The sequence below is a fragment of the Daphnia pulex genome, chromosome 2 (genome assembly GCF_021134715.1).
Source record: "Daphnia pulex isolate KAP4 chromosome 2, ASM2113471v1".
Lineage (NCBI taxonomy): Eukaryota > Metazoa > Arthropoda > Branchiopoda > Diplostraca > Daphniidae > Daphnia > Daphnia pulex.
Window position 1 is genome coordinate 3438353 of NC_060018.1, and position 12993 is coordinate 3451345.

The window sequence follows — 12993 nt, forward strand, 5'->3', positions numbered from 1 at the left end:
AAAGGAGAGCCGCTGCATTCAAGAGACTCTTGTGTGTGTGTGTGTGCAGCAGTTACTTGTCTTGTTCTTTTTCACCCTGCCCTTTGCCAGCGCCGTTCCGAGTGCACGCTCAGCAAACATCACGATATACCGTTGCAACATGACGCAAGAAAAGAGAGAAATGCCCTTGTTCAACTCTTTTCCTATATAAAAGAGATGGTGCTTCTATTATCTCAATCTTGTACTACCGGAGCGGACCTACTAAATATTTCAGCAGAGGAATGGCAATGGGAAGAAACGTACAGTGGCCAAAATTAATGAAAAACTCGATAAAAAAAAGAAAACAAAATGAGGAACAGCAAACAAAAAGTAAATGATTCTACACAAATCGGCTGGAATTGCGCAACTCCAAAATTGGATGCAGGAGAAAATGTCAGGGCTGGTAACGCAATAGAACGAGAAGAAGAAGAAGAAACACAAAACAAGAATTTACAGCCCAGACTCGACAAAAAGAAACAATCCGGAAACAGAAAAATGCAAACATGTTCTGATTGAATTTCGCACAATCGTTCTATTCGCTATGTGTGTGGTACGAGCATTCTCGCTCTACTTGCCCCAAACAGAAACGAAATCTTTCAAAAAGAGTTTGACATAAACCGGGGGAAAATGATCCATCACTTCCCTCCACTTTAGACTTCTTCTCGTTGCCCTCGAATACCGAAAAGCCTAGTACTACATTACGACCGCTAGGCATAATGGGTTAATTTAGATTACACACAGCCGCGGAATGGGTGGATGGAGAAAGAAATACGTCGAGAAATGGAAAGACATAGAATAAGGAAGAACCCGCACTGAGCCGGATCAGAAAAAAAAACGCCGACAGGGATCGTCGATTACTTTTGCTCAAAAAGAAGCTGGAAAGATTTTACTTACTGGGACTAGATTTCTCCAAATAGAAGTGGAATCCACTCGGATGAAATATACTAGGAATCATCAGCGACCAACACTTCCCTCAGTGTCCACTTGAACTCACAGCGATACAGAAACAACTGAGAGGAAAAACGGGTTCGTCGGTTCGTCCTTTATGACCAGTCCGTTCGTTGGCGAGAACCTCCAAGTGAAAATCGTTTCTTTAATTGACGAAGCAAGAGGGGAGAAAAAAAAAAACGTAACGCAAGTCTCGTACAAGGATCATCAACAAACGGTCTTCGCAGTCCATTCCTTTCCCATGTTTTACGTGCCAAACACGTACGTGTTTCTTCTTTATTATCCTGCCACCCCAAAAATAACGCACGAGTAAGCGCAACACAGAACATCTTGATACCTTCCTTTCATTATTTTTTCGCTTCTTGTACGCCCTTACCGTGTCGCAAACATTGGTCGGTGCGATCCGGTGCCCGCTTCCGTCTCTTTGGCTCCAATGGGAAAATACAAGGGGCTGATCGTGTTTCTCTTGACATTTACTCTAGCCTTATGTTGATATTTTCTCTCCTTTTACATGTTCCAACAGTTGCAGAGCTACTTAATCTGAAAGCTGCAAACGGGGAGTACGGAGAGAACCCGCTGGGCAGAAAACAAGCAATCTACTTCCTTCTCTCTCTAGCCGAATGAAAAAAGCCAACGCCTTCGTTACACAATACCGACGGAAAACTACGTCGTAGAGGTTTCTCTTCCCCCACCCTCACTTTAACGTAGTTTAGACGAGTATTGTGAGTCGAAGCCCATAGAGTCACGGATCTGATCGAGGTGTGTGATTGAATCAAAGTTACACATAGAGAGGACGGGCCTTATATACCCAGCGGGAGAAGAGTAGAGCAGAGAAGAGTAAGCGAGCCGAAGAGACGACAAGACACGTACTTTTCTCCGGAACTAGTTGATCACGAAGAGGCTCTTGTGTAGGGTCGGTCAAGTGGAAGAACAGGGAAAGGAAATAAAGACGACCGGGAGCAACTTTCTTGCTTTAAAGTAGACGAGTTGACAGACACGATAAGGAAACTTTCCTACTCTTTGGGATAGGCGGAGTGAATGCCATCGCGGCTTTTGAAGAGCCTTTATTTAGAGAATTTCCACTGCCGAATCCCCAAGTCAAAACAAAAACGCTTTTCTTCTTTTGTTAACGTTCAGCTTCTGGATGAGATAAAGTGGCTAACATAAGTGGATGCATAGGTCACGCCCCATCCACAGAGAAAAACTTTCTTTTTTTGCAAAGTCGATGAGACTTATTGACCCCTTTTTTTCTGGTGGAGTGGTCAGACATCTTACGCAAGGCCGACTCTCCCAGTCTCGAGAGAGTAGCCGATAATCGGGCAGACGTGACACGAATGGAACAGCTCAATCGATATGACGGGTAGTTATTTTTTGTTTCAAAGTTACATGCATACAGAAACTATTGAAAATACGGAAGTGTATATGCAATATAATAGGCCTAAAAAAAAACTGTCCAATACTCGATGAAATGACTATCATTCTGCTGGTGTCTCCCGCATTTTGGGATGTATAAATAGACCGCTGACTGTGTCTTTTATTTATCTCCCTTCTTCATTCCGAGAACGAACGTAGCGTGTGCCTGGACGTTTTTATATATACGGTTATGGAAGACAGAAACAGGCTGCATGGGAAAACGGAATCCAGGGAATAAATCGATCGGCACAGGACATTTCACAGACAAGAAGAAAACCAAACGACCCGCAGGCCAACCCGAAAAAAACTAGAAGACAATTCTGTCGTCCCCGATTCCTATACAGAATACGCTCACCACTTTTTTTTTATCTCAAAATTCTTTCCGTTCTTGTTAGTTTTTGTGCTGTTGTATTTTTACAAAGGCTGCCCCTGTTCACGACCCTGGACCAAACAAATATTGCTACGAGATGGATATGGTGGCACTCTCGGCCAGCCGACCGTGCAAATCAAATGAAACAACCCAATAAAAGCAAACGAACAAAGCAATTCAAAGTGGTAGGCGTCATACTTTACTTAAAAGTATTGTAGTTCCCAGGGAATATAAGAATCAGCTTGTTATTCAACAACAACATAATCATTACAAAATAGCCTATTATCATCTCAAGGAAGCAAAATGTCAAAGAAATACGCGGAAGAATTGATATGGTAAGTAGGTCTGTCCGAGAAAGATGAGAAAACCCTTCAAGAGATGAAAGTTAAACCAACCGAGTAAACAATAAGGGAAAAAGCCAACAAACAAAAGAACAGCAGCGCCTTTGAAATAGAATTTAAAAAAAATAAATAAGAGAATCGATCGCGGGACACGGTTGCAATCTTTTTCAAATGAAAATGTGGACGAATTCTGGACCTTATCGTGAGCGCCAGGGTAGCTCAAAAAGAGGGTTTGGAATCGTGCTAGACAGAATGATCCAATACGTCATGTCAGGGAGAAGGTGGTTAGAGAAACAGGGTTCAATTTCGATGCGAGGGTGATGACGGGGCTGGGCTATTGCAGCGACAACAATCAAGGTTTTCTCCCCTTTCTTTACGTACACATGTACAAGTTATACCTAAAGTATTTCTTTTTTCTCTATTCTACTCTCTCATCTTATCCATCCTTCGCTTCCCCTTTGTGTTGCACAACCAAGTAATAGGAGACACTACATGGACGGATAGATCCCGATGGTGGACGACTCACGATCAATGGCTCAAGAGGCCCCCTCCCTCCTATATAATAACGAATGAGAAAGGGAGAGAGGAAAAGATGGCTGGAGGGTCCCACACTGGTCACCAAGGAGAGCTTACTAGAGTGTATATACACAACCGCCTTTTTCGGGTTTGCTATTTGTCTTCGACCTTCGTTATCTTTCCTTCGGTGCCCCGTGACGTCATGGGACTAAACCAAGCTAATAAAGCACACGGGAAACCAAAATAAACGAGACAGAAACAAACGAGAGAATTCCCGTTCGAGAGAAGTGTGAAAAGACTTTCAACAACGTGGCACTGGGGCTAAAGAGCCGGGGAGTTTTGTTTGGGAAATCTTGCAGCCCTTTCGTTTAGACCACAATTTTAAAATTAGAACGCGGTCCGAACGAAGACTAACAGAAAGCTTAGATTAGAGTGCGGAGAGGACCTTGAGGTCCGCCACTCTTTTCTTTTTCTAGAACTTTGTTTTCCACCAGAAAATAAAGTATAAGAGAAAGAGAGGTTCAAGAAAACACTGGGATTAACATAAGCAATATCGCAAGGCGGCCAAATCCCTAAAAGAAGGAGGGAAATAGCCCAGCCCAGTGTCTAGTACCAGACCTTTTTGACAGGCGACCGTCGGTTGTTAGGGGGCGGTCAAATTCAAAATAAAAATAAACAAAGAAAAGAAAATTGGGGAGGACCAAAATGGGGCAGTAAAAAACTGAGAAGGAAACATAAGACGAAGCACCCCAGAAAGAAAAATCCGCATAGTTTCCCTCGGGAGAGATTGAACGGACCAATCGTAAGAGAAAAGGAAATGAGTTCAATTTGACCTCTGGTTTGTTATTTCGTCCTCGTCCCGGTTGAGCTGGACACAAGAATTGGCCATGCATACTAGAAATCCCCCCATCTTCTTGTTCTCCGTTTCATTGGCAATGTCTTGCCATCGTCCGGCAACGATGGCGACCACCAGATGCATGAATAAATTACCGCACATATTCATCCTGATAGAAAATTAATTACGTCACATAATGGATCGCGTCGAGCACATCTACCCCTATATTATTGTTTGTCCTTGGAGCGTAGTCAACCTACGCAAGTTTATCCTTGGCCATTATACACCTTATGTAATGTCCTAATCACTCATCGCTCCCTTTGTGCACTCCGCCTCGGATGTTATGCATATCCGAATTACCCGACTGACCGCCAGGACAAATTTTAACCCTCCCGTGCTGCAGCAGTTACATCGGACATCAAATTGAAAACCACAAAAACTCTAGGGATTTATAAAACTTTAGGACGGAAATATCAAATGTGGGCGGAGTGGGTATGTGACGCGCGCATAACACGAATCCATAATGTAAAAAATTCATTCCCGGGAATGTTTTTAACTTTGTAAGAGCGGGGGGACATATCGTAGCCGGACTAGACGAATCGCATGTACAATACTACTTGTCCATCAACCCAATCTCTCTTTTCCGCTATGTCTGCCGGCCTCTTTTTTTTCCCCTACATCTCGAATGCATTTCTGCGTAGAGCGCTAAGCTATGGGGATAATATCGGCTTCCGCACTCTACTGTTACTACTTTTGGGATCCTTTTATTCTGCTTTTACTCTGTGTAAGTGCAGCGTGTGTCTATATATGCATGTTTCGTCTTTCTTTTCACTTCCTTCCGTCTTTGCCCTATCTCCCCATTTTACTCCTACTTCCGCTTCTTTCTTGGCGAGTCTAGACCCTTCTTCTAGTTTACGGCGTCTGGCTATTACGATCTGACCGAATACGTTAAGTCTGAACAGCGTTTACGCCACAAGTTACACGATACAGTGAAGCATATGATATTGCGTTTGTCTCTGAATTTGCGTATACACATGTTTAGACAAGCAAGTGTGACAAGCGAAACATTTGGATTGCCATCGTCGCCCCCATTTTGTTTGCTCTTCTTTCCCACTGGTAACGACTGGGCGAGTCCCGCCTACCCAAATGAAAGTGGGGCGGAGAATGGGAAAACTATACCGAGAGAAAAATGAAAACAGTACTGTCGACGACAAGAAGGAAAGACCAAACTTCTAGTTAATTATTTCGGTTATCAATTGAGCTGCGCTTTTAAAAAGACCCTTTGCCCAATCGACACTTGGCAAAGAGAAAACGTTCCTTTTAGTGCAATGAAACGTGAAAAGTCAAATGGCGGAAAAGATAAGGAAAAACAATTTACAACTTCCTTCTAGTAAAAATGGATCACTTGGCTAGCAAAAGGCGATCTGCTGGCATACAATTGACAGGGCTCAAACGAGAACCAAGTCACATGGAAATAAAACGATTGGACGTTGATAAAGCAACAATCAGAGAATCAAATGGGAAGCCGTTAAACTATTCATTAAAAATGAGTCGCCCACGTGGAAAGAATAGATCGTCCACATTCAGAGCGAATACCACGACAAATAAATCGAGAGAAAGAATTACGGTACCAGGTTTTGTGGATGTCCCAGGATCTATTTAAGAGTTGCTAAACCAGAAGAGAAGAATGGCCGCGTACCTCGATGAAGTTGACTGCTACATTTCGCGAGACGATTCAGCACACACCTAACCAAGTGATATTGGCACTGGAGCCAAAACACCTTTTCGACAGAACAAAAGAAACAAACTGCCAATCGACTAACCAAATCCAACAGTTTCTCGAGCGGAGGATAGGTAAGGAAAAGAGCAGCGTTGTCAAGTTTGCACCTTCTCTTCAAGGTTTCAAGTAAAGACAATTTCCCATTTGTCCTTGGTTTTTCAGAAGAAATTACATCATCAATTTAGGAAGAGAGAGAAAGGAATATATATCCTTCAATTTTGGTCTTCTGAGAATCGCAGATCAAACGGTAAAAGTGTGATTGAATTTACAGCAGACGAAACCCAGAATCAATCCAACTAGTGGGTTTCCTCGTGTTTTCCCTTTTCGGGTAGTCTTTCATGCCAATCTAACCGTTGTCTTCTTTTTCCTCTATTCTCTAGTGTGCACTCACAGAGTCAAAGGGCCAGAAAGAAAACAACATTTTTTGTTATTTGGAAGGCTTCAATCAACGACTGAAGATTGAAAATGCCGAAAAAAACAAGCAGGCGGCAACTGAGGGGAACAAGACACATGTGGGCTATAAAGGCCATTAGGTAGACATAGAAACCGCTCAAGCTTAGATTTCGATCAAATGTCTGTCCAACTCACCAAACACACAACATAACAGGAAATGTGACCATAGAATTTTTTCAGGAATCTTATTCAAAATTTAAAATACACCATCCTACTATACCGGCTCCTACTATCGCCTTAAGTATCTTTATGTAATGAAGAGTTGCCCAGAGCAACGAGACAAACACACTCGGCGAAGAATCGAACAAACCAAAGCAACGTTCATATTACTATATAACATACACACAGTTGCGCGTATCACACACGTCCATCTAATGTTATGGTCGACTAGACTGTATTCGGTTGCCCTATTTGCTCTGCTGGACACCGGACCGCATACAGCGCCTTAACAAACGCCGGGGAGAAGAATGATTCATAATTCAAATCAAGTCTTGTCAAACATGATGGGTCCAGCAGTTCTATGCTTGGCGTAGTGAAATACTTATTCTCAACTTGTTAGCCTTGATCGTTGGCCCATTCAATTTGCTCGTTTATAACTGCCATCCAGTCAAGCAGAGACATTTAACTGTCCGCCCTTGGCAACTTAACCGCCCTTAACACTCATCAGGTGAAATTTTCTAGAATAAATGAGACCGCGGGACTGCCAAAGGATTCCTTCAATTTCTCTCTGTCTTCATTTTGTCTTCACCCAATTTCCTCCCCATTCCGACCATGTTCTTCTCCATCATCATTTCGTTCCATCTCCATCCGTCTGTCGTCTGGACGCCGGTGAATGAACGCCGGGAACCCAACTCGCCTTCTCTCTCGCTGTCTACGAACTCCCAACCACTACTTCAATCCCAATTTCTCAACGTCAGTAACAGCATTTCGTTCCGTCTGTCTATTTTGATCTCTCACGTCTTATCTCATCTTGTCTCTTTGCTCGTTCCTATCCAAAACAGAGTCAGTGTGGAAACGTAGTACTAGTATAGAGTTTGTACAATACGTAAACGTTCATCCGTTTGCCTGGTCGTCGGGAAACTGTTGGCTCCCGGTATCCGATTGTTTGTTTTGACAGATGCGGCCAAAGGCGCGGGCAGCCAATCGCGTTCACAGGGTCTGTGGCACGAGGCAAAGGAAGAAGAAAGAAAAAAAAACAGAAACCCGAAACAACAAAAGTGTAAAAAAAGGCGTAGGAGGGCAGTATATATAGAGAAAAGAAGAGTCACAACATCCTTAAAGAGCTGATAGGAGTGGATTTTACGTAAACAGGGGAGACCCGGACGCGGAATCCGCCGGGGGGACTGAATCCGGCGTTGGGAATCAGGAGGCGAGAAATTAGCTACGCATTTTGTTTTGACGTTGTTATGGCGACAAATAAACAATATGAAAAAGCCAAAAGTCTCACAGACGTCGACGACACAGGGGGCAGAAAAGAGGATGAATTTATAACTTGGGAAAAGTTGCAGTCAACATCGCATATTGCTTGCAACTCTCTCAACAGAGCGGGCGGGAAACTTCCGCCAGAATGAAACGAAAACTTTTCGCTTCTCCAGATCCCACTGGAGGGGGTGCACGTATATATATAGAAGCTCTTGTAATCAACGAAGCAGACAGACAGAAAAACTACCATCAGGGCACACACACATTTCCTTATTTCCCATTCGCAAACATGGGGGCTCACTTCAGTTGTCTGGTACGGAAAAACAAAAAAAAAAAATTTTTTTCGTTAGACTTTGGGGGAAGCGGATCTTTCTTAACAGGATTGCAGAAATAACCCCATCAAACAACATGAGACTCGTCTCCTGTAGATGTCGCTTCGTTTCGCTCGTTTCCATGTGCGGAGCCAAAAACAGGAGACTTATAGCAACTCCTCTTTCTCACTGACACTCGACTCTATCACCAACGATATCACATGGCATTCATAAAAATCACAGACGCAAAGCGACGAAACAACAAGGGAGACATTTCTTGATTCCTTTGTTCGTTGCGAAGATAAAAACGAATAAATCAGCTCCTAGGATCAGACTCATTCTTTTATTTTTGGGTGGGTTTTTTCATACGCAAAAATAAGAATACATTCGAGAAAGATGCAAGTTGAGTCGGAATTGTGGCGAAGGAGAGAGAGAGAGAGAGAGTGAAGGAAGGGGCTGTTTGTCTTGTTCACTTTATACTGCCCCTTGGCACTCTCACGGCGGGAGTCACGACCGGCAGCGATCTTATTTACAGCCCGGATATCGTGATTTAGGATCGATTTGACAAGCAATGCGACCTATTGCCCATCGATCTTGTTTGACGTTTCGCCTGGTGTTGTCCCGAAATAAAATAAATCCATTCGTCGTGATCGGGCAGCAATACGGTGGATGCTCGTGTTCCAGACTTCAAAAGACGGAGTATTTTTTTTTTATTATTATCGAAATCCAAGCGATTGAATATGTCAAAAAGTTGGGAACTACTTTCGTAATCAAAAAGGGGTGGAGAGGGAGAGAGACTAGAAAAACAAACATGTCAAGGTAAACAGACGACACACACCCAAAAAGAGAGAAGAAGAGAAAAGAATAAAAAGACGGTGGAGAAAGCGGAGAGAGAGAGAGAGAGAGAGGATAAAACCGACTTTGGGGTTGGTGGGGGGTCTTATATCGACTGCGTCTCAAAGGGATAAAAATGGATAGAAGCCCAGCGTCGAGATGAAGTTCTTCATCAACTCACCACCAACCCAGCATGCACCACAGTAGACAATGTGAGCGGAATAAAAAAAAAAACGTTCACGCTAGACTTTGCCCCCCTTTCACGGTCCCAATGGAGGGACTTGATATCCTCGACGGTCGACTTCATGACAAAACCCCGGGCTCAAAGACACACCACGCACAACGTCGTGCAAAAAGGAAACTATTGCCACCGGCTGACTGGTGGTAACAAGACAATCTGTTTTCTTAATAATGAAACGGAAAAAAAGGACAATTTAACATACGACATACAGTTGAGGGCGGAAAAGAATTGGCGACATGGTAGACAAACTTAACTCGTGTGCGGTGACAGGGCCCAAGAGTCGTGAGGATTATTCGGTTCAAGTGCCGAGCAAGCAACTACTACCAAGTTGCACAACATTGTAGTAGTGCACTACCAACTGGTAGTGTGTATAGCGTGGACGACAGTCTGAAAGATGTCAACCTTAAAATGTAGTCGGGTAACTTTTTGAGTTTGTACCTTGTCTCCTGGCGGTTTCAAAAAGTTCCCGATCGAAAGGTAAACAGAAACCTTTTATCGTGAGCGACCGACTTTGCTGGATCGTTATTCATCGGTCGTTATGGATGTTAGACACACGGATGCAAAAGAAAGTTCTTTTTTTTTTGGGGGGGGGGGGTCTTCTTCCACCAATCAAAAAGCTGACTCGATCAACAACTGACCCAACCACGCCCAATTGTCTCCCGTCAACGATGGACGAAGAAGAGCTACTACTCACCCGACAATCCCTTTGCATTCCCATGATGCAGCTATAGCTACTATATCTCTCTCCCGTCTTCTCCGTCTGCCTCTAGAGTCCTGTACACATTTCCTATACTGTTTTGGAACACGTATAAATACATGTGACATGTTCATACGACTTGCACTGCATCGCATGCAATCAACTTAGCATGCGATCGGTCGGCAACAGACAGCACAATGTGCGATCGGTTTTTCAGTAGCGCACGCACTGGCGGCAGTCGAATTACTACTACTCCGCCATCTCGAGCAGACGGGAATAAAGCTGCTTCCCCCCGCAAATGCAATAACGACCCTTTAATAGGGAGAGAAGTAAAAATCCCCTTCGACAATTTTCTCCGCTCATCGGCATTGTGTATGGAGTCTTTACATTGTGCACCGTGCAGACGTGCCGAGAGAAATGAATAGAGCGTGAAGTGTGTGCGAGCCCATTCTGCATAAGAAATAACGAACGCCCCCCGTTTAATTGGGCTTATCGATTACCGTCACCGACAGTCCCGGCCAAGACACCTCGTTCCTGCATTAGTGATGACGTTAGCTGGAAGGTGTGTGAGTGTGTGTGTGTGTGTGAGCACTGCATACCGCGGCAGATGGGCGGTCACCGACACTCAACGCAGTTGTCAGCACATCATTCGTCATTAGCGTCTGATAACAAGTTAGGTTTCTCCATCTACTCGCCTGTCCGTTTACGTTCCGCACGGACATGATACAAGAAGCTCCGAAAGACAAGGCCAAAACGGACAGGAAACTTTTTGTTTCGTCTTTATCTGACCAGATAAAACTGGCAGACGCCCATCATCAGCGCTATATGTACTCCCAGCCAAGATAAAACAGAAAGTTTCGAGTTACCATCAGAGAGAAAATTTGATGAAATCATCGCTTAAGTCACTCAGGGCTCTATACGGCTCCCCTAGCGTCGGAGCATACGAATCGGGATTCCTTTTCTCACGTCCTTTAGTTTGGTTATCTCCTTGGCACTCCTGAATAGCAACTCGAACTCTTAAGAGTCCGTCTCTTGATCAACGAGTCCCAAAAGGGTTTTAGTCTTTGAGAGGCAAAGAGAAACGGTCCAATGAAAGGAGAAAAGAAAAAGGCGGAAATGCAATAAGCGAAAGAGAAGAGCGTGAGAAAGAAGAAGGGAAAAAAAAAGAAAAAAAAATGGCGAGATTTGAATCATCTAGCGTCGAACGCGTAGTGACAAAGGGGGATCTTACAAAGAACTAAAGGGAATAAGTCAATTCAAAATTGTTGGGTACATTCTCTAAGCCAAAGGCGCAGGAAGAAAGAGGAAATAAAATTCAAGATCCAAGGGCGAAAATACAATAAATAAGTGAGAGTGAAAGAGAATGAGGGGGGGGGGGGGTTATACTATACGCCCAGTGAGCGGATGAACGTCTGCAAAATGATAAAAGGCGGGTGAGACAAGATCCGGTTAGATTAATGAGAACCTTCGGATGAGCGTCATCAGGGACAAAACATATAAAGAAAAAAAGAAGAAGAAGAATAAAGCGACGGGCTATGGAAACGTAACGAGAATAGCGACACCGTCGTCTTCTATTTTTCTTTTCGCTTGTTTTTCTATACGCTTTCGCAGTTCCGTGACCAGCTATATCCAGCCTATTCCGGTCGCAAACAAAAACTATTTTCGGAGGGCGGAGAATCAACCAAACATACCACGACATCAAATAGAGATGAAATGAGCCAGCATTTCATTTAATGGGAAAAGAGAAAAAGAAAATCAGTCGAAACTCATCATCGTGCGTAGATGTGCTCGACTCAAAAGTGTGCGAGCGCTAGAGAGAGAAAAACATCTCGAGGAGGAGACGAGAGCGATGGAGGAGGGTTCTTCTACTAATGAACCATCAACGCGTCTGTCTTTAAGTTAAGTAATCTACAGACTGCTCGTCCAGCACGGAAATGTCCTCCAGGCCAACCAACGAAGAGCAGAAGAAGACATCAAGCAAGGAAGAAGAGAGCCGAGACAAGAGTCGCAAATGAGACGATAACAAAAACAAGCGGGGGCCACGTCTGTCCATCCGTCGGCGACTCATCAATAAAGAAAACATCTTAAGAGAAGAAACAAAAAGGAATGAAGATAGGAGGAACCCACTTCTTTCGTAGCTGAACGCGCAGGGCCAAGTGTTGCGTGTACACGGTTCCCCCTCTTCCCCCCTCAAGAGATGAAAAGAACTTTTTTTCCGGACCCAGAAAAAACTTTTTCTTCCTTATGGAATATAATAACTTACCCGTTTTCTTTTTCCTTTCTTAATCTCATTAGATTGTAAAGCCAAAAAAAAGAAAAACAGTTGCAGCCTCTGCAAAATTCAATCTCTCGCCCCGGCTTTCTACGTCGATAACGACCGACAAGAAACGCTTACGGAAGAGATATCCCGCCGCTCAGCTGTAACGGATTAAATTCAAAAAGGCATCCGAGAGAAGAGAAAAAAGAATGCAACATCAATAAAAGGCGGAAGCAGGGCGGAAGAAAGAGCAGTGTATAGGGAAGTCCCATAGACCAACCGATGCCGAAAACCGGATATGAACGTGATCAACTAGATGACGACAGAGTCAACAACCGTCTAGAAATGAAATCAAAATGAAGAGACGGCATCGAAAGTTTCTAATAGAGCCACCGCGCGTTCGTCACGCTGAATCGATCGCGTCATCTATTGATTGATGGCAAATAAACCGGGCTAAAAGGAGGAGAACCCTCCTGGGTGGGAGTGCAGCTAAATAGTAGGTAAAGGGCAAAGCAGACGGGAGGGCATGGTAGAAAATCAAAATAGGTAAAAGGGGA

At 43.9% G+C, this 12993-nt stretch overlaps 1 protein-coding gene across 15 annotated transcripts in view; it reads right to left on the minus strand.

Annotated features, from left to right (window-relative positions):
* Positions 1-12993, minus strand: part of LOC124188415 (small conductance calcium-activated potassium channel protein 2-like) — a 54654-nt gene that overhangs the window by 39919 nt on the left and 1742 nt on the right. For 5 of the 15 annotated variants that reach the window (XM_046581023.1, XM_046581035.1, XM_046581029.1 and 2 more), the window contains one exon: positions 6073-6187. The exons of 5 other annotated variants lie outside the window; for them this stretch is intronic. The gene's annotated coding sequence lies outside the window, so the exon portion shown is untranslated. Of the gene's footprint in view, positions 1-912; positions 1033-6072; positions 6868-12993 lie in introns of those variants that run through there. 5 more of the 15 variants (XM_046581037.1, XM_046581039.1, XM_046581027.1 and 2 more) reach the window with 5 other exon arrangements.